At 37.3% G+C, this 19,589-nt stretch overlaps 1 long non-coding RNA gene across 1 annotated transcript; it reads left to right on the plus strand.

Moving 5' to 3' along the window:
• The first annotated feature begins 1,691 nt into the window (after positions 1-1,691).
• LOC125272153 lies at positions 1,692-10,245 on the plus strand. Its single transcript, XR_007185782.1, has 4 exons — positions 1,692-2,056; positions 2,386-2,490; positions 2,793-2,840; positions 9,883-10,245. It is a non-coding gene; the product is annotated as an uncharacterized LOC125272153 (long non-coding RNA).
• The last annotated feature ends 9,344 nt before the right edge of the window (positions 10,246-19,589 follow it).

A 19,589-nucleotide genomic window follows, 5' to 3' on the forward strand; every position in this document is an offset into this window, starting at 1 on the left:
ACATTATTCCCTGATGAAAAGCCTACATGTAGAGTAATAAATACAAAGAGCTAAATGTATTTTTATATATTTATTATATTTTTATTTGATTTGGGTTCTTGTGTGTGTGTGTGTGTATTTGAGTGTTGAAGTCTGGTGGGGATTGACTCTTAATGCAGATTAGTGAAAGTGTAAGTGAGGTCATTTAAATCAGTGAATCTCAACCTTTTTTGGACCCCAGTCATATTTGGAGAACCCCAGAATAAAATTGGCTCATTGGTATCATTACTGTCTTTGTGACGAACCAAATGCAATCAAGTAATTTACTACTATGTTAGTTGACTTGTCCTATATTTAGTCATATTGTCAGTTATATTATACATATATTATCTTCTTTTATGGGAACATGTCAAATGTCAAAATATACAAAAATTCATATTCAGATATTTTATAAGGACCCCCTGGCATTATGTCAAGGACCACTAGGGGTTCATGCAAGGTGCGAACTAAGGGGGAACTAGGGGGAGCTCAGCTCCCCCTGATAAGACATGGGCTCCCCTGAAAACGTGCTTTGTGAAATTTTGGGGGGTCTATTTGGGGGTTATTTTGATGTGCAATTTCAGTTTTGTGTAATGTTATCATCATTGATTATTATGTTTTAAAATTGCAAAAATGTTCATTCGCATGATGGCGATTTAAACCTAATTCACTTCAATAAAGAAAACTATACATGCTATTCTTGTCATGAGCATCAAGGTGTGGGGGCGCTGCGGTGCAAATTCTACTCATGTTTAGTACATGTTAAATGGATAGTTCTCCCAAAAATGAAAATTTGATGTTTATCTGCTTACCCCCAGAGCATCCAAGATGTAGGTGACTTTGTTTCTTCAGTAGAACACAAATGATGATTTTTAACTCCAACCGTTGCCGTCTGTCAGTTGTATAATGCGTGTCAATGGCAACACAATCTATAAGAATAAATAAAAAAAACAAAAAAAAAAAACACGCACAGACAAATCCAAATTAAACCCTGTGGCTCGTGAACTATAACTCGAACAGCAAAGGAAGCTGACCTCAGGCCTGTGTTAAGGTAAGGAAAGGCATGTTATGTTGTGGCTGAGTTGTTACAGGTCTGCGTGACTCTCAATGTATTAGACCAATTGAACGGAGGAATTTTGGTATTCTTCTGTAGCCTGACGAGTAATTTTAACCGTTGGTCATGTGAACTCGAAGACAGTGACAGCGACAGCCTAATGCTTTGTTTATAGACTATTTGTGGGTGGCTGTTTGTTGTTTCACTTATCAATTCGTGTCGATAACGTATAATAGGGTAAATCCTGTATAGTGAATTATCCTATATAGTGCTTGCATAAAGCAAGTAGTGTACACAGTCTTAAGGGGCGGTGCACTTTTTGTTCCATTGACTTCCATTCAAACGCATGCGAAATTTGCGAATGCGTCAGACCGGAAACGCAATTTGTGCGAAAAAAATTCGCATTTCGCTGCGTTCCAAAGTTCAAGTTTGGTGAATTCTGACCTGCGAATTCGCATCACGTGAAGACGTGCGACCAGTAGAAGATCGATTCGTCACGGCATGACCTCTTGGCTGAATGAAAATAATTATATTTTTGCAGTGAAGTCGAGTATGTTCTATATTTTTACATTTTGAATGTATTACTTTAAGTTATGCGTTGAATTCATGTTTATAAAAAAAGACGCTGTAGACCGTGACGTCATATCACGACCGTTACAGCATCCGAAAAAAAATCTCACGTTCAAAGTCTAGTGTGACCGCGGCTTTAGCTGTTATGTTTCTTTGTAACTCATTGTAAGTCAAGCGCAAGCGCACAACCCATGTTGACCGATCACTGATGCTACTTTCAGGTTTTTTTTCCAGTTCCACTGCTCACTTCTCGAATCTTCGAATTGTGAGATTAATTTTGAGATCAAAAGTCGCAATTACCTTTTTTATTTTATTTTGTGACGGAAACAAGCTTCCAATGGCATCAAGACATGTAGGCCTACTCAAAATTTCCAGCATGTGAGACAATTTTGTGGCAAGTTTTCAGCATACAGAGTAAGTGTTCCACCTGACATGGATAAGATAACAGTTTGAAAAGAAAAAAAAGTGCAATTTTATATTTTTGATTGATGAAATAGGGCAATTGCGGAAAGTAATATTTTTCTCTTGCCTGGGTTGAGGATGAGTGGATACTTCCGAGAACTGTTTTCTGTTTGGTCATCATCCTAAATCATCACAGACAGATGTTATGAAATAGCTTTCTGCTATCCAGAACTTCCTCTATTTCCAATAATTCACAGTTTATAGTTTCTCAAAATATATTTTGAAGAATGTTGCTGGATAAGACATTCTCAACAAACATTGTAACCTACTTTCCTTTTAAGGAGATCTCAGGCAGTCAGGAACAGTTCTGCGCTGTTATTTCATCAAGGCAAAATCCAAAACAACTAGCAAAGCCTGCAGTGACTCCACTGCTGTCCTGAAGACAGGTAGGTGTGATTGGCACAGTGGTGGAATGTGACACTAATCTGTGTAAACAAACACATCTCATCTACACAATAAGTGCTGCAAACAAAATATAACACATTTAATTCGGTTTCTCCAGACATATTAGCAGTAATAAATAAAACAAAACAATAATAATGTTAGGTGCATAGAGTTAAACATTGTTGCTTTGTAATAATAATATGAAAAAAATATATATAATATAAAAGAATAATCATTTGTTTTAACTTTTAAAAGTGGAAAAATGTCAAACACTGTATTAATAACATTTGTTATTATCTGGTAGGATGCCTAAAATCTGATGCATCATGTCTTGACTAGATCGAAGACATAGGTAAGTTCAAGTCCACAGGCAACCTTTTTCTGGAAGTAGGTCATTTTTGAACACGTGTCCACACTCTGACTCACATGGCAGTTCCTCTACTCTGTTTTGAGGCCGTTTAGAAGGGAAGTGTTTGTGTATGTTGGTCAATATGTTGTTTACTAGATAGAAAACAGAGACAAATATTTTTACACTTTAAGAAGACATGATGAAAAGTGTTTGAATTTCAAGTCAAGGCTGAACTTTTACAAATAATCCAGCATTGCTAATGTACACTGGTTGGCAAGTACTGCACCTTATAATTTAGTTTTCAAGTTTTTACTATTAAACTTTTTAAAGGGACACTGTAACTTTTTTGTTCAAAATTAAGACGCGATGTATGATGCAGGATGTAGGTGCAGCATATCATACATCGCGTCTTAATTTTGAACAAAAAAGTTACAGTGATAACTAGCTTCTGGCAGACAGCCGTACGCATACTCAATTGGCGACTTGCACAGTATGCGTACAGCCGTCTGCCAGAAGCTAGTTATTATAGTTAATAAAGTTTTAAATATGGATATTTTTATTACAAAAACCGATCCCTTTGCTTCAAAAGGCCGTTTTTAACAATCAGAGATCTATTTTTAAATATATCTCTGATTGTGTTTATCTGAAAGAAGATTGTCATATACACGTAGGATGGCTTGAGGGTAAGTCATGGGATAATTTTCATTTTTGGTTGAATTAAACCTTTAATGGATACAGCTACAGTAACATCTTCAGCTAGTCAGCTTGAGATCCTTTCCATCTAAACTGGTTATATCTCTCAGTAGTGAAAGTTTTATTTATGAGAATGAACCATATTCAGTCAATACAGTCATGCAGAGCTGAAGCACAACCAAAACAATGTTCTTCTACAAAATGCATGCAGTTTTTATTTATTTAATTTTTTTTTTAACCAAAACGGGCCAAAAGTTACATAGCGTACCTTTAATGTAGGCAATATATGTTAGTGAGAAAGAGAGTAGAGTAAAATCAGAACCTGAATAGTTAGAAAGATGATGCAGTATTCTTTTTGGCTGCCAACACACTTTCTCATGTACGTGTCCAAGTTTATTTTGGAGAAAGTTAAACCAAAGCTGTGACGAAGCAGTCTGAAACCTCAAGACCTTCACTATGGACTTGATCTGATCTTCAGCAAACTTTTGTCTAGTTATTTTGGTTCATGTTGTGGTAAAGCTGTGGGCTGTGGGATTGAGACATTATTGTGGATTTGGGAGACTTCAAGAGTTATAATTGTATTTTTTTTTTTTTTTTTTTTTTAGGATTTTCAAAGAGAGGTCATTAGTGTGTGGTATTATCTAAATTATAGTGGACTGATTTTGATCTTCTGAGGTTAATACCAGAATTATAGCACAGCAGTAGCACATGTGCTTATGTCACGTAAGGTTTTTAGTGCTCCTATAAGGACACAAGTCTGAAGCCAAACCACATAATTTCCCAATCCCACACACCCCTCCTCCCTCCTACTCTTTCCTGTCATCGTTCTTTAATAAAAGGTATAAACTTTTCTTGGCAAAAGTTAAAATTAAGTCTTTTGACATGTCTATTGCCTACAATTTCCCATCTTGGATAAAGCTTAAGGTGATGAAGGCAGGCAGAGTCAAATTTAATTTACTGTATAGAGCAGTTTGTGAGCACCCTCTGGAGGAACAGACCATCAGAATAAAACTAGCTCATGCCACATGCACCTATAGCTACTGTATAAAGGAGGACAATTGCAGATGATTTGACCCTTATTACATTGAGTGCTAATTCAAACATATAGGTTATTTACATTACATATGTCTGTCTTTTGTAACTGCCAAGTATGTAGTGCTCGAGTGACTACTTGTTTTAACAAGTAATTCTTTGAGAGATTTCAACAGTTTTGAAATTTTAGTTAAACTTCTCATTTCTACTATAAACACTGTTGGTTCCAGCGGTGACTGATCTACTCAAGCTGCCAATACCTAAATATTTTTTTCTTCCACATGTTGTTTTCTTTGTTTTTGAAGTCAGTAATGTTGACTGACCACTAGATGATGCTATTTGTTTAGTCATCAAGTAAGTCCTGGTCTTTGAGAGACGTGGCACAGTCATGTATCTACTTTTTTGTGTTTATTCTAGTCTTTCTCAGGCTGTTTAAATACCAGAGTTGTTCTTCCAGCATGATTCCATCGTGATTTTCTTAATATTTTGTTTAAAGTTAAATTATCCTGCTATATATATATATATATATATATATATATATATACACATACATACATAATTTAATGTTGTAACATCACCTCACTAAATTTTGTTACATTTATACTGATTTGAAAAAGCTGAAATTAAGTCTTAGTTTTGCTAATCAAGTGAACTTGTTTAGAATTTTTATTGGAAAATAGGACAAAAATAATGATTATAAAAAAATATATATTTTTGTTAAATTATAAAGTAAATAAACGGAGCAATTCCAAGAGGGTTTGCTCACAATTGGTGCTCTGGCCCTAATGAGATTTTGTTTGCACAAAACTATGAGAAAATATGCATGGTGAGATAATGTAAATATTAACACTGCATGCCAGATCTCCTTTAAATGTTTGTCCATGTCTCATAATGAACTTTCTCTGTCACATTAATAGCATAACAGATCATTATAATAGGAAGGCAAGACAGACGTCATCTACTGTATGTTCCTGTCATTTTTTTACCCAGCGATTTATGTCTCGTCTTTTTTCTTTCTCTATTTCTTAAATTCCACCACTGAACATCACTTACAGAAACTCACAACTACACATTGGGGCCCTCCTACAGAGACTCCTTAGCATAAACTTTTTTTTTTTCTGTAAGTGGTAAAAGAGCAGTGTGGATTCATACCTCTGGAACACACAGCAGACAAAAGAAGTTAAACACCGGTCACAGATGCACTGGCATCTGCTATACTGTCTCTGCGCCAGTACTGATAATCTGTTTCCTACACACACTGTGCTAATACTCATGTTATGACATCTGGTTTATGGATAAAAAATAAGATATTTTTTGTATAATAATTAAACATTGTTAATCTCTTATTTAATTTTATTACAGTTAATGTTGTATACACTCAACTTCCAAACTCAAATGCTCACATACATATGTCATCTTCTGAACCTCTGAGTCTGAATATGAGTGAATGTCCTTTTTGAGAGCCAGCATACCTATTTCATCACATCTAGCTCATCTACGGTCACAATACTGTAGCATTTGGAGATTTTTGTTTGTGTTATTTCAATGCAATTTCAATTCAATGACTTGCAAGGGTTTATTTAATGGCAATTCTCTTGGAAAACTTTTATCTTGATGTGAAACAAAAATATCAACGTTGTGTTTAAAAGTAAATGTTGATGTGACTTGAATCGCCACTTAAAACCATCATTTGTGATTAGTCAGTCATTCTTATAAAAGCTGAAGTCCCTAAGTTTTGTCTCTTTGTCGCCATATCTGTTTGAAACCTGCAATTGCAGTTATTTGCAGAATTATCATTTTTACGTGGGTTGTGCATCGGCACAGCTCCTCAGTGCGGATAAATCTAATGTTTTTAGTATAGAATGTGTGGCTGTCAGAGGTGGGTACTGTACTTCGGGATAACAGATTGTAGTCTTGGAAGTATGACCAATAGGGATGTAACAATATTATCAATATCGTGGTATTGCGATAGCAAAATTGTCTCGATATTATCGTGGTCACATGACTGTATGAAACGATACGTCTTCTGGGCAAAAAGTGTAGTTTTTTTTTCAGCCCGGTTTGGATAATGGTTCTGGTGTGATGGGTGGGTAAATTGCGAGGAGCATATCCTTTAATAGACACATCTCACCTCATAAATATTATAACAATGAATGCACTGAAAAGCCCTCGCAGCTCGCGCTACTCATATACGTCAGATATCAATGCAGAGAGAGAGAGAGAGAGATAGTGGTGCACAAAGGCAAGCTGCACGATTATTAATCTTTAAAAGATCGCGTTCTTGATTTCATCACCCACATGATCTAACTCCTAAATGACAACGATTCGCCCGTGTGTATTAAACCTTTTGACAAAAATAAAATCGTGACATTCAAATCTGCGTTCACGCTGCCGTTGATCTAAAGAGAGTTGTCATGATTAGATATATAAACAGCTTCACAAACAATTTTGTGAAACACACAGAATCATTTCTGTTAAAAATATTACAATTATCACAGAAGCGTACAAAAGTGTGTATTATTCAGATACGCTGATGTCTACTTTACTGGTCAAAATAGAATAAATCACCTTTAAAAGTGCAATTGTTTTATAAAAGGGAGTTTTTGGTCATTTAACTAATCTCATAATTACCTCATACCTCTAAGCAACAGTTATGATTAGAGGATAAAGAAAAGAGGACAGGATATGACATGGTTAATTTGTTGTAATGTTCAATCATTGTTTAACACTTATGGCAATTTTTTCCAAGTCTTCATTTGGCTTTTTTTAAAAAAAATAAAAATAAAAAAAATATCGCAATAAATATCATATCGTGGACTTTATATTGAGGTATTATCATATCGTGAGATTTTGATATCGTTACATCCCTTGAGACCAAAATAAGAATTTTCACCAGAGAATGATCTGAACAAGTAACAAATCTGCCATTTTTGTTCTGACCAACTGAGATAAAAAAGCATTATAATAAATCGCGCTGCCAATGGTGATTAAATCTAACGATCACTTAGCTCATATCACATCAAACTGAGCAAATTATTATTATTGTTATACTTTGCTCTCAAATTGTTAATGTTAACAACATCAGCATTGCGTGACTATGTGTATTTAGTATGTATTAGCGTTACCTGTAGATTTCAGTTGTCCATTTGTCATACCATACAATCCGCCATCAAAATGATAAGTTTAATTATTTCAGCTGCTGTGAGAAAAGGCTATAAATGATCCGCCACCTGCAGCATCCTCACATGCCATGTAGCCTACAAGGCTACTGGGACTTGTTCTTTATGTAAACAGACGTGACGTAATGACACAAAGACGAACGGCGGCACGCTCAAATTTCCCGCGGAAACCTACCAGTACCACCCGAATTAGAAAACATTATTACAAGCTTACCGTTGTAAATCGGGCTAAGGTAAGGAGATAGTTTTGAACACTGGCTGGTTATGTACTTGCTCAAAAATTGATTTTGGATCATTTTTACTAAAAAAGTTACGGACAGCAGCTTTAAAACTTCATGTTAAAATCAACCACAGAGTAGAAACACTGAATCTATTGGCTGGTTCATGTCTGTGATATGTAAATGACCCATCTGTCAGAGAAAGTCATCCACATAGCAATATTTCTATGCTATACTTGATTCGTCTGAAACTTGCTACACCATGTTTAATGCATGCCAGTCACACAGTCAAAATGTGGTAAAGGTCACACAAGGAGACAATATGGGATCTTATTAGGTCAAACCTGAACAAATGATGTCTGGGATAATCTACAAATCAGAACAGACAGTTATCCTAATCTCTGGCGATTACAGTTGAGCGATTATAGTTACAGCTGTTGCTAAGCAGCATCAGAATGAGAAGACTAACTATGGTAATTTAATGATTTTATTAACTAAGGTTGTATCTCTATTTAAATTGCATGGGCTGAGCTACAGTATATGTGCATGAGTTTGTGTCTGTAAGCTACATCTTATACTGAATGTGTAGGACTGCTGACTAATGCTCTTTTAGGTCTAGAATGTCATTTGCAGTTGTAGTACTGGTTACAAATGACAACTACTGAATTATTTTGAATTACATCTGCTAATTTTGGTGTTTAGTTTTAATTTAAATATTTTAACAACATTCTGCTTTCAGTTTTAACAGAGACATTTATGTATGACAGATTAGTGCACACAAAAACATTTTGACTAATGCAGACATGCAGGCTTATTGGCTTCATGTAGGCTGCAAATAGTTTACATTTGTGATTTAGGCCTGTAATAAACCATGCAGAAAATTATATATTAGGCTACTGTTTAACATTAACATTAAAGACCAAACCAAAATGCAGGAAGTGAAAACTGATTTAAGGGCCGGATTTAAGGATAAACTAAACACTTGTGGGATGTACAGCAAGTATTGTGCACATCAAATGTTCGAGACCCCTGATCTAAACTGCTACTATCTCCCTTAATCTTTGGCTTCTTCCTTTTATAGCTGATGCCTGCAGTTTTTTTTTTTAATTTGTTTTTCATTTTTATTCAGTACTACCCACTATTTCCAGATGCTATTTTTATTAGTGGTGTTCTGATGAAATTTTAGACAATGGGTCTCATTCGCTGTTAATTTCACATGAATACACAGCAGGTGTGTGCGCTAAACACATACTGTGTATTTGTTCTTTCGCTTATTGTAATGTTGATGATTCTCATGTCCACAGCTAGTAATTTGCATAAAACACACAACATGTCTAAGTGCTTTTGGTACAATGCTCACTTCTCCCTCTCCTACTTGCTCATGCTCTCTCTCATGTAGAACTCTTGCCTGAGCACACAGAAAGATCTTTGAGCAAAGTAATTTCAAAACCAGTATTATGAATCAGCTCAAAGTGGAAATATTAATAATTATTCATAACTCATTATGATTAATTATGAATATTTAACCCTTTAAAACCTGAAGGCTTTTTTAGAGGTTTTTTTTGCTGAGCGACATACACAAAAGTAAAAACTCATAATTTCAAAACTATAGCAAGGAGAGTCAAAAGGTAGGTATCGTATGATATAGCTCTTTTTAAATTTTTAGAAAATATAAATTACATTACATTTGGATATTTTCATGCTGAGAAACTGCTGATAAAATACAAAATATATATAGAATTTTTATTATAATTTTTCTATTTTTTTTTTTTTTTATTTGACATGGAATAACTCAGGAAGGAAATAAGATCAGAGAAAAATTATTTTTGGTGATGCTCTCCCACATGTGAGGTGCATCTGGTTCAAATTTTGTGGTGATAGCATAAAGTATAGTTGAATGAAGTATTATCCCTTTTTTTGCAGCTAGATGGCACCCACAGGCGGTAAACTCCGGTTTAGAGGCACTTCTCAGCACACGTTAGGAGTTTATCAAAATGGTTAGATGCATTAAAAAGCTTCTTTAAAATGATACATATTTTGTGTTATTCCAAGTTGGAAAACGAACATGGATGCAGGGCTCCAGACAAAAAAATTAATTAAAGAGCCATTGGCTCCTATAGGGGGAAAAACAGGCGCCAAATAATTTTTTTAAGAGCCACACAGCAATGAACTTAAAATTTTAAATCACTTACTTTTAGTCACTTACTTCACTTTACAGTTTCACCATTTTCATCTTGAATGTCACTATTTCCACTTAATACTATTATAGTTTTTGTTAATATTTTGAATCTGATTAGATTTTTATATTTTCTGCTTTCATTTTTAAGTTTTAAGTTTTTTTTAAACATGTCTGTTTAGTTTGTATAGATTTTTATTTTAGTATTAACATTTATTTCAAGCAATAGAAAATGTTTTTAATGGTTTTTAGTTAACTATAATAACCCTGATGCTAGTAAAATCTTTATATTGAATAATATGTCAAATAATGTTCGTAGTCCTTCCTTCCTGAAGCTACAACAGTTTACTTTGAATCAAATGAAAATAAACATAAATATATGGAAATAAATATATAAATATATTTAATTATATTAAATACAGCGGGACTCTTATTTTGAAATGTCTGTGCTTTACTTTTGCTGCTCATTCAAGTTCAGATGAGGATTAAAAAAATATGTTGCAACAACCGTTTACAACACAATATAATATAAATAATATGAAGTAAATTTTTGATAATTGATCAGCATTAGTTTATAAGCAATCGGTTGACAAATGTGCACTAATCATTGAATGCGAGCTGCTCTGAAGAACGCGCAACAGCGCCATCTTTTGACTTTAAAACATGCAGCCCTCACATTTATTTAATGAAATTAATAATAATCACATTAGAGAGTTTTTCAATTAAAAAAATATAAGATGTCTTAAAATGATCGTTTATACTCTTGTTATACTTTTTAAGGCACTGAAGAGTTTTAATGACTTTTAATAATGTGTGTTCAAATGCAGCTGTTTTGCACCGACGCAGCTGACGCGAGGCAACCACACAGTCGGCTTTCATCAGCTCTAGTTCTTTGCCGTCTGTTTGGTGTGTGAAATTTTTCCATACCTGTTCATATTTCACGCTCTAGTGAAACATTCACAGCAACTCATTTAATTTGTATGGTCGCCAATGGCGACCTCAGCAAAAATATCACTCGCACATTAATAATTTTAGTCGCAAATGCAACCGTTTTTGCCGCAGTCTGGAGCCCTGTGGATGTTTCCAGGAACATTGGATACACACTGCATCTTGGAAAGATAAGAGACATGTTTTTAACCAAGCACATTACATCATTCTGTGACTAATATATTGTGATCAACACAATATATTATGTTGATTTTAATCATGAGAATCTGCTTTAAATGATGATATGCCATTTTCTATGATCTGTGCATTTTTCATGAAGTGCATATGATTCATTAGAGGGTGAAAACAATTTAACATGAGCATGTGGGAGGCTTAATCTGAATGTGCAAAGTCTCTGATTTTGTATGCAAAAAGAATTATTGTGCTACCTATATGGGTTCAGTTTTTATTGGCTCTTAAACAGAGACATGCTAACGGGAGCGCCGACGCTCCATCCGGTCTTAAAGGGTTAAATCATTTAATCAGATGAACTTGATGTAGCTACATTAAAATTACAATCAATAAATCAATCAAACTGATGCACAGGTGAACCCTCAGGATTGATTATTAATTAATTCTAAGATAATGGTATTTTTCACGGCCACAGAAAAATAATTCTTTCTTAGCATTTACAGTGCTTAGAGCTGTTAATAAGATCTGATCATTTAAGAGACAATCTATTGCAGACAGAGAGTCAGAACCAAATATGTATTGTGCACAAGTTTTATTAACTAAATCAAAATCAAAACTGCTGGAGAGTCTGTTTCTACAGATCCCAAGGCAGTGCCATGGCGGAGCTGGTGCGACTGAGGTGGATCCAGAAGAAAGAAGAAGCCCGACGGAGCCGAAGGGTTGGAAAAAGATGTGAAAAGACTGGTTGTTAGGCTGAGATGGAGTGATGGGCTTGGAGGTTCGAGGTGGAGCCAGGGGTTTGACATACCAGGGTGAAGCTAGTGAACAGGAAGTCCAAGAGTGGATCAGAGCTGCAGAGAGGAGCCAGTGAAGTAGGAGCTGAAGGACTGAAGGGAGCTAGCAAAGACATGGCCGAAGAATTGGAAAGCATGGACAGGGAATGGCCTCCTTGGCTTGTACTGGACAGGCAGACAGTTCAAGAACAGTTCCTTGGCCGATACAGGAGAGGCAGAGAGTTTAAAATGCCTCCTTGGTCGATATGGGACAGGCAGAGGAGGTGGGAGGCATCATAATCCACACTTACATGGTGCTTGGCGACAGAACAGACATGGTACTTGGTGATGAAACAAGCATGGTGCCGTGTGACGAAACGGGCATGGTGCTCATCCTTACGTACTCCTCAATAATGGGGTTCAAAGTCAGCACACTCACATTAGCATTGGTACTTTGGGCAGGGCTCCACTCCATGCCCTGCGGTGGGCTCGTCATGAAGTCCGCTGGTGGCTTGGCTGATAGTGTGATGTGCTGTGGTCGCTAGTGGGTTTTGATCCTCCTCACTCTCACCACTGGAGATGGGGGATCCACACTGATGTAAAATCCACTAAATGTACTCATGGAATGTTCTTTGAGGGGTGTCTCAGGGCAGGTCGACTTGGTCTGTTGATTCAGACTTGACCGGAAAAATCACAGAGGCTGATGTCATCATAGTGCAGAAATGGAATCAGACCTTAAAACTAGGGATGCAACGATACCAAGCTCATGTACTTGTACTCATACTTGTAAAAATACTCCCGATACCAAAGACCGATACCTCACGTGATGTAACCGACATAATTTTCCGTGCACAGAGAAACCGGTGGCAGCAGCAGAACCAATGTCTGCCTCAGGGGTGTGGAAATACTTAAAAATGAATGATGACAACCCACTCATTCTTAACTGCATGCTTTGTTCTGCATTAATATCAAGAAGAGGTACAAAACAAATGCTGTAAAGAACATCCTTAGCTTAATTCTTATGATTTGCAGCAGGTGTAGTGTTGCTTACCCAGATTTAACAGTACACTATTATATTTCACACTTTCGGTTGCGTTGGGGTGAGCAGACATCCCATTTTTCTGGGACAGTCCTGTATTTCAGCTCTATTTTTAGTGTCCCGACTTATTAAGAAAAAAAATCATGTTTTGTCCTGTATTTCATCTTTCCATCAATTTTACAAAACAAAATTACATCAACTTCATGATCGGCTCTTTTGATACTCCCCTTTTGAGGTTTTTCGTATTAGTCCCATTGGAGTGGCTACTAGGAAATTCTTGGGTAAAAAAACTCCTTTTAATTGATTTGTCAGCTCTGCATAATTCCCCATTCCCAAGCATAAACAGCTTGATTTATCTCAATGAATATTCTCTCAAATACCACGACATAGATCATGCAATCTTTACGATAAAAATCATGGATCAAGGCACTTGGCTCGCCAAAGTTGACATCACTTTTGCTTTCAAAGTGATGCCTATCCATCCGGATTCATGGTGCAAATTTGGGGTGTGCTGGCACAGGAAATTGTACTTCGGCGTGTGCTTAGCTTTTGGATGCAAAAGCAGCCCCAAGATATTCGACATGTTATCAGAAACCGTTAGTTGGATTTTGTCAAACAACTAAACAATTCCTCACCTTATTCACCTGCTAGAAGATTTTCTTAATCATCTTGCCTCCCGACGCCATCCCAGCTGCGCATATCCTTACAGTTCAAAAAGTTTTTTTTTTCCTGAGCTCCAAATCCCCATTGCCCAGGAGAAAACCATGGGCCCTGCCACATCGATTTCTTCGGCATTAATGAGTGAGTGAGTGAAGTGACATGTGGCCAAGTATGGTGACCCATACTCGGAATTTGTGCTCTGCATTTAACCCATCCAAGTGCACATACACAGCAGTGAACACACACCCAGAGCAGTGGGCAGCCATTGCTGCGGTGCCCGGGGAGCAGTTGGGGGTACGGTGCCTTGCTCAAGGGTCTCACCTCAGTCGTGGTGTTGAGGGTGGAGAGAGCGCTGGATATTCACTCCCCCTCACCGACAATCCCTGCCGGACCTGAGACTCGAACCCGTGACCTTTGGGTTACAAGTCCGACTCTCTATCCATTAGGCCACGACTGCCCCAATTAATTTTGATTCAGACAATTTCCAGGCTTCTCTGCCCAAGGAAAAAAAAAAGGCCAAGGTCAAAAAAATCAAATCACAGACTTTCTCGTTCTCTTTCTCTTTCTCGTTTTCTGTTTCAGAAATTCAGGATGCTGGCTCCAGAGGTAGACCAATATTCAACTCCAGTACCTCACTCTTCAGAACTAATATTCCCATTACCAACCCGTTAAAACCCCTCGTTGATGCATCGCTTGATGCCATTCTCCAAGCAGTTTCTCCCAGAACCCTCTAATCCTGTCACAGCATGGAGGTGTTCAAAGCCTTTCGTATAACCTGCCGTTACCCCATTTTTCCCTCCTCTCAATCACCTCATTTATCTCCTACCTTAGCAGTGTTAAGGGCCTCCAAGTTGGGTCCATCAAAGGCTATCTGAGTGGCGTCCAATTTTTCCACAAACTGATCTATGGCACTGCCTCCCCCGAGATAAATAATTCAAAAACCTCCTTCCTGATCAAAGGAATTCAGTGATCCCAACCCACCCGCCCTGACACCAGACAACCCATAACGTTAGACATTCTCACGAAATGTATTCAAACTCTCCGCACAGGCTACCACCCCATTAATACTGCCCACACACACTGAGCTATGTTTATTTTAGCCTTTTTTGGTTTTCTTAGATGCTCGGAACTCGCTATCACTTCCAAATTGCTTCCAAAAATCCACCCCACCATCTCAGACTCATTAGTACTCAATAGGGAAACAATCTCCTATTTGATTACACAAAGCAAGACAGACCAAGCTAAAAAATAGGCCTTTTCTTTTTATATATTTTCACCCTCTAGTCACCAATCCAACCATACCAAATTCTTTTTGCCTACCTCCAATTCAGAAGCTCTCAGACTAAATCCCCTTTCGAGCCTCTGTTCATAGATAACTCCATAAAACCTGTTATACTTTTTGGTTCCAAAAACGCCTAAAATCTGTTCTACAATTGGGCGTCCCCACAAAAAAGTTTCTCCAGTCACTCTTTTTGCATCGGGGCAGCCACCACAGCAGCCCAAAAAGGCCTCTCCCAGCAGCAGATCCAAGCTCTCAGTGATGGTCTTCAGAGACTTTCAAAAGCTACATCAAGACCAATCAGTTCCACAAGCCCACCAAACCCTCATCAACTAACTAGTCCACACCTACAAAAAACAAACAAAAAAAACCCTGGGGTTTCTATCCTTGGTCGACCTCAAGCAGAGCATTGAACTCCCTTCGGATGCTGCAAGAGCTGTCCAGGTTGAGCGACCACGCTTTCTCTGTTCAACAGGCGGGGCTTACCCTTCCGATGCCGTGATAATTGAAAGGGTCGAACGGCTATGCTTTTTCCCGTTTGTTTGCCAGCGAGGCTTACCCATCCAGTGCCATGAGTTTTGAACATCTGTCGGATGCTGCGAGAGCCCTCCCGGTCGGTTGTTTCAAATCGTGCTATACCCCGTGCATCGGCCAGTAGAGCCCGTCCACCCGGCGGCATGAGCCACTCCCATCAGAGAAAGTGTAGGCCCTCCTGATTGGGTGGTTCAAATCACGCTGCTCCTCATTCATCGGCCGGTAGGGCTCACCCTTCTGACACCGCGAGCTGCTCTCATCAAGAAGTGGCGTGAGCCCTCCTGATTGGGTGTTCCAAATCATGCTGCTCCTCGTTCATCCTCGACCTGCTCCCGTCTGAAGTTGCTTGGGCCCTCCCAATCAAACATCTAGGCTTATTTTTGAAATGCCAGCCTGCCAAATTTCAGCGCTCATTTTAGGGGGGCTTTTTGCTCATTACCATAACCTTTACTCTATTTATTTAAGTGTGAACTTGAAATGTTATTTAAATACATTATGATACTTTGCTTATTACATATACGTGCAACATTTCAGCCATAAATAAATCATAAATGTTAGCTATATTATTTTAATTATCTGTCTAGTGATGTATGTTCATGCTGAAATATAATTAAATAATAGTTTGTATTTTAAAGGTCCCGTTCTTCCTGATCCCATGTTTCAAACTTTAGTTAGTGTGTAATGTTGTTGTTAGAGTATAAATAAAATCTGTAAAATTTTAAAGCTCAAAGTTCAATGCCAAGCGAGATATTTTATTTAACAGAAGTCGCCTACATCGAACTGCCAGTTTGGACTACATCCCTCTACTTCCTTCTTTAATGACGTCACTAAAACAGTTTTTTGACTAACCTCCGCCCACAGGAATACACAAAAAAAGGGGGCGTGGTCTTGTTGCGCTCCCACGGAGAAGAGCAAGAGTTGCGTTTGTAGAGTGTGTTTGTCGCCATGTCGTTGAAACGCTGTTATTTTCATCCCGCAGTCAAATCACCTTTGTTTGGCCTTCCCAGGGACGCTGTACTTAGAGATCAATGGTTACAATTTATGTTTAACTCGGTTCCCGAAAATTATAATCCACATGTAAAACTATGTGCAGCACTTTCCGGGCAAGGTGCGCTAAGTTGCTGTCGAATCACAACACAGGAACCGCTGGCACAATCAGAACTCGTCACGTATTTCTGAAGGAGGGACTTCATAGAACAAGGAAGTCATCAGCCCGTTTTTATGACAGTGGAAACAGCGGTATACAGATATGTAAATTATGTGAAAAATACTGTGTTTTTTTACACGCGAAACATGAACACATGTTGTATCGCACACTATAAACACAATCAAAGCTTCAAAAAACCACGAAAAACGGGACCTTTAAAAAACATTGCGTCATTATGTGTTATCTTTTGGGCTTCAGAACTTCTGTTAAGGGAACATAGTGAGCATTGATGCTCCCTGGTTTTCACATTGCGTTGTGGGACTTTTTAGGGAGCGAATGTTTCAGTGCACTGAATGGATTTTGCGTTTGAGACAGCCCTTAAAATGGCCAACTCCTTGAACAGTGTCCTGACTACTGAACTAGGGAGCTGATTGAGACGCACCCAAACAAAACTCAAACCCAGAAACAGATGTAAGTATACATGTGATTTTTGTGTACATGTGGTTTCAGTTGGTTTTAAATTTTATTGTTATTTAAAATACATTTTAGTGTGAACTTAATTGATAATGAATTCTGTGTTAAACTTATATATATATAATATGATATGCATACAGTGGCAAGAAAAAGTTTGTGAACCCCTTGCAGAATCTGTGAAATTGAGAATTATTTTAATAAAATAAGAGAGATCATACAAAATGCATGTTATTTTTTGTTTAGTACTGTCCTGAGAAAGATATTTAAAAAATGTTTGCATTTAGTTCACAAGACAAAACAATAGCTGAATTTATTAAAATGGCCCCATTCAAAAGTATGTGAACCATTGATTCTCAATACTGTGTGTGTTTACCTGGATGATCCACGACTGTTTTTTTGTTTTGTGATGGTTGTTCTTGATTCCCTTGTTTGTTCTGAACAGTTAAACTGAGCTCTGTTCTTCAGAAAAATCCTTCAGGTACTGCAGATTCTTCAGTTTTCAAGCATTTTTTACATATTTGAACCCTTTCCAGCAGTGACTGAATGATTTTGAGATCTGTTTTTTCACACTGAGGACAACTGAGGGACACACTCATATATGTAAAAATGCTTGAAAACTGAAGAATCTGTAGGATACAGAGGATTTTTCTGAAGAACAGAGCTCAGTTTAACTGTTCAGAACAAACAAGAGACTCATGAACAACCATCACAAAACAAACAAACAGTCATAGATCATCCAGGTAATGACAAACAGTATTAAGAACCAATGTTTCACATACTTTTGAATGGGGTTATTTTAATAAATTCAGCTATTGTTTTGTCTTGTGAACTAAATGCAAACATCTTTTATGTAAAATATCTTACTCAGGACAGTACTAAACAAAAAATAACATGCATTTTGTATGATCTCTTATTTTATTAAAATAATTCTCATTTTCACAGATTCTGCAAGGGGTTCACAAACTTTTTCTTGCCACTGTATATACAACTTAAATGCATATTTTACACACAAAAATGTGAAAATGGTTAGTGAATAAGACTGTAGAATTTTCGTCATAACCTCAGAGGAACAGACTTTTAATCACTCACTCCTTCAGAGTTCTATTTCTGGAGGCTGAAGTAAGCACATGTGGCCGTTTATGCAGCCCGCCTCGGTGGAGAGTTTGCACACAGACTGATAGGGGAGAGGGAACAACGGAGAGTGCTTTTGCACAATTGTAGTCTGCCACTTACCGAATCCAAGCTCCATGGACACACACACATTAAAACACTATTACAAATGGAGCATCTATGCCATGGTAAATAGCCTTTGAAGCTAATCTGGACACATAATATATAAAGCCATTACAAGAAATGAAATAGCAAAGGTGATGGAGATGATGAGACAGAGCAAATAGGGTGTGTTTTATTTTCCCTGCTAAAAATTGGCTGTTTGAAGATTTCAGACATATATTCTCTAATAGCACTGACCAAGATTAAAGGCCTTCCAGAAAGCTTATTATACTATTTTTAGTAAGTACTTTTTCCACATACTTTATCTTTAATGCTCTTTATTGATGTATTTTTGTCTTTCTCTGTTTCTGTTTTTCTCTTGTCATTCTTCATTATCTCCTCTCCATGTCCAAGAATGTTTTTCCAACCACATTCTTCACATTCATTCAATTAATTTTACTCTATTTGCCAGCAGATAGAAAGAGGAAGAGAACATTAGCTTTGTCTTCTGTCACTCCATTGGTAACAGACCCACCGTCTCTCAGAGCAGCAGGTGCTTGTGGATGATAAGAAGTACCTGTCAACTGGTACAGCACTCACCTGTCACATTCAGACTGCTGTGAAGTGCTAAATATAGTCAGACCACTGCAGTGCGTGTGTTTGTGGGTGTGTTCAAGAAAATAATAAACATAATTTAAAATCATTTGTTTAATTGATACCTTAATTCAGGTTTGTTCAGTTGATTTTCAGTTTTATTAATTCAAATTAAATGAAATCCCACTTCACAATAAGGTCTCATTTGTTATCATGAACTATGATCAGTATATTTTTACAGCATTCATTAAGTTTTGGTAGTAAAAATACAACTGATCATTGTCAGCTCATGTTGTTTATCATTAGTTCATGTTTAAAGGTGCCCTAGAATGTTTTTTCACAAGATGTAATATAGGTCTAAGGTGTCCCCTGAATGTGTCTGAAGTTTCAGCTCAAAATACCCCATAGATTATTTTAATTCATTTTTTTTAACTGCCTATTTTGGGGCATCATTAAATATGTGGCAATTCAGCGTGCTTCTCCTTTAAATGCTCACGCTCCCCGCCCCAAGCTCGCGACTCTATAATACATTGCATAAACAAAGTTCACACAGCTAATATAACCCTCAAAATGGATCTTTACAAAGTGTTCGTCATGCAGCATACCCGATTATGTAAGTATGG

The sequence above is a fragment of the Megalobrama amblycephala genome, linkage group LG7 (genome assembly GCF_018812025.1).
Source record: "Megalobrama amblycephala isolate DHTTF-2021 linkage group LG7, ASM1881202v1, whole genome shotgun sequence".
In the NCBI taxonomy this organism is placed as follows: Eukaryota; Metazoa; Chordata; class Actinopteri; order Cypriniformes; family Xenocyprididae; genus Megalobrama; species Megalobrama amblycephala.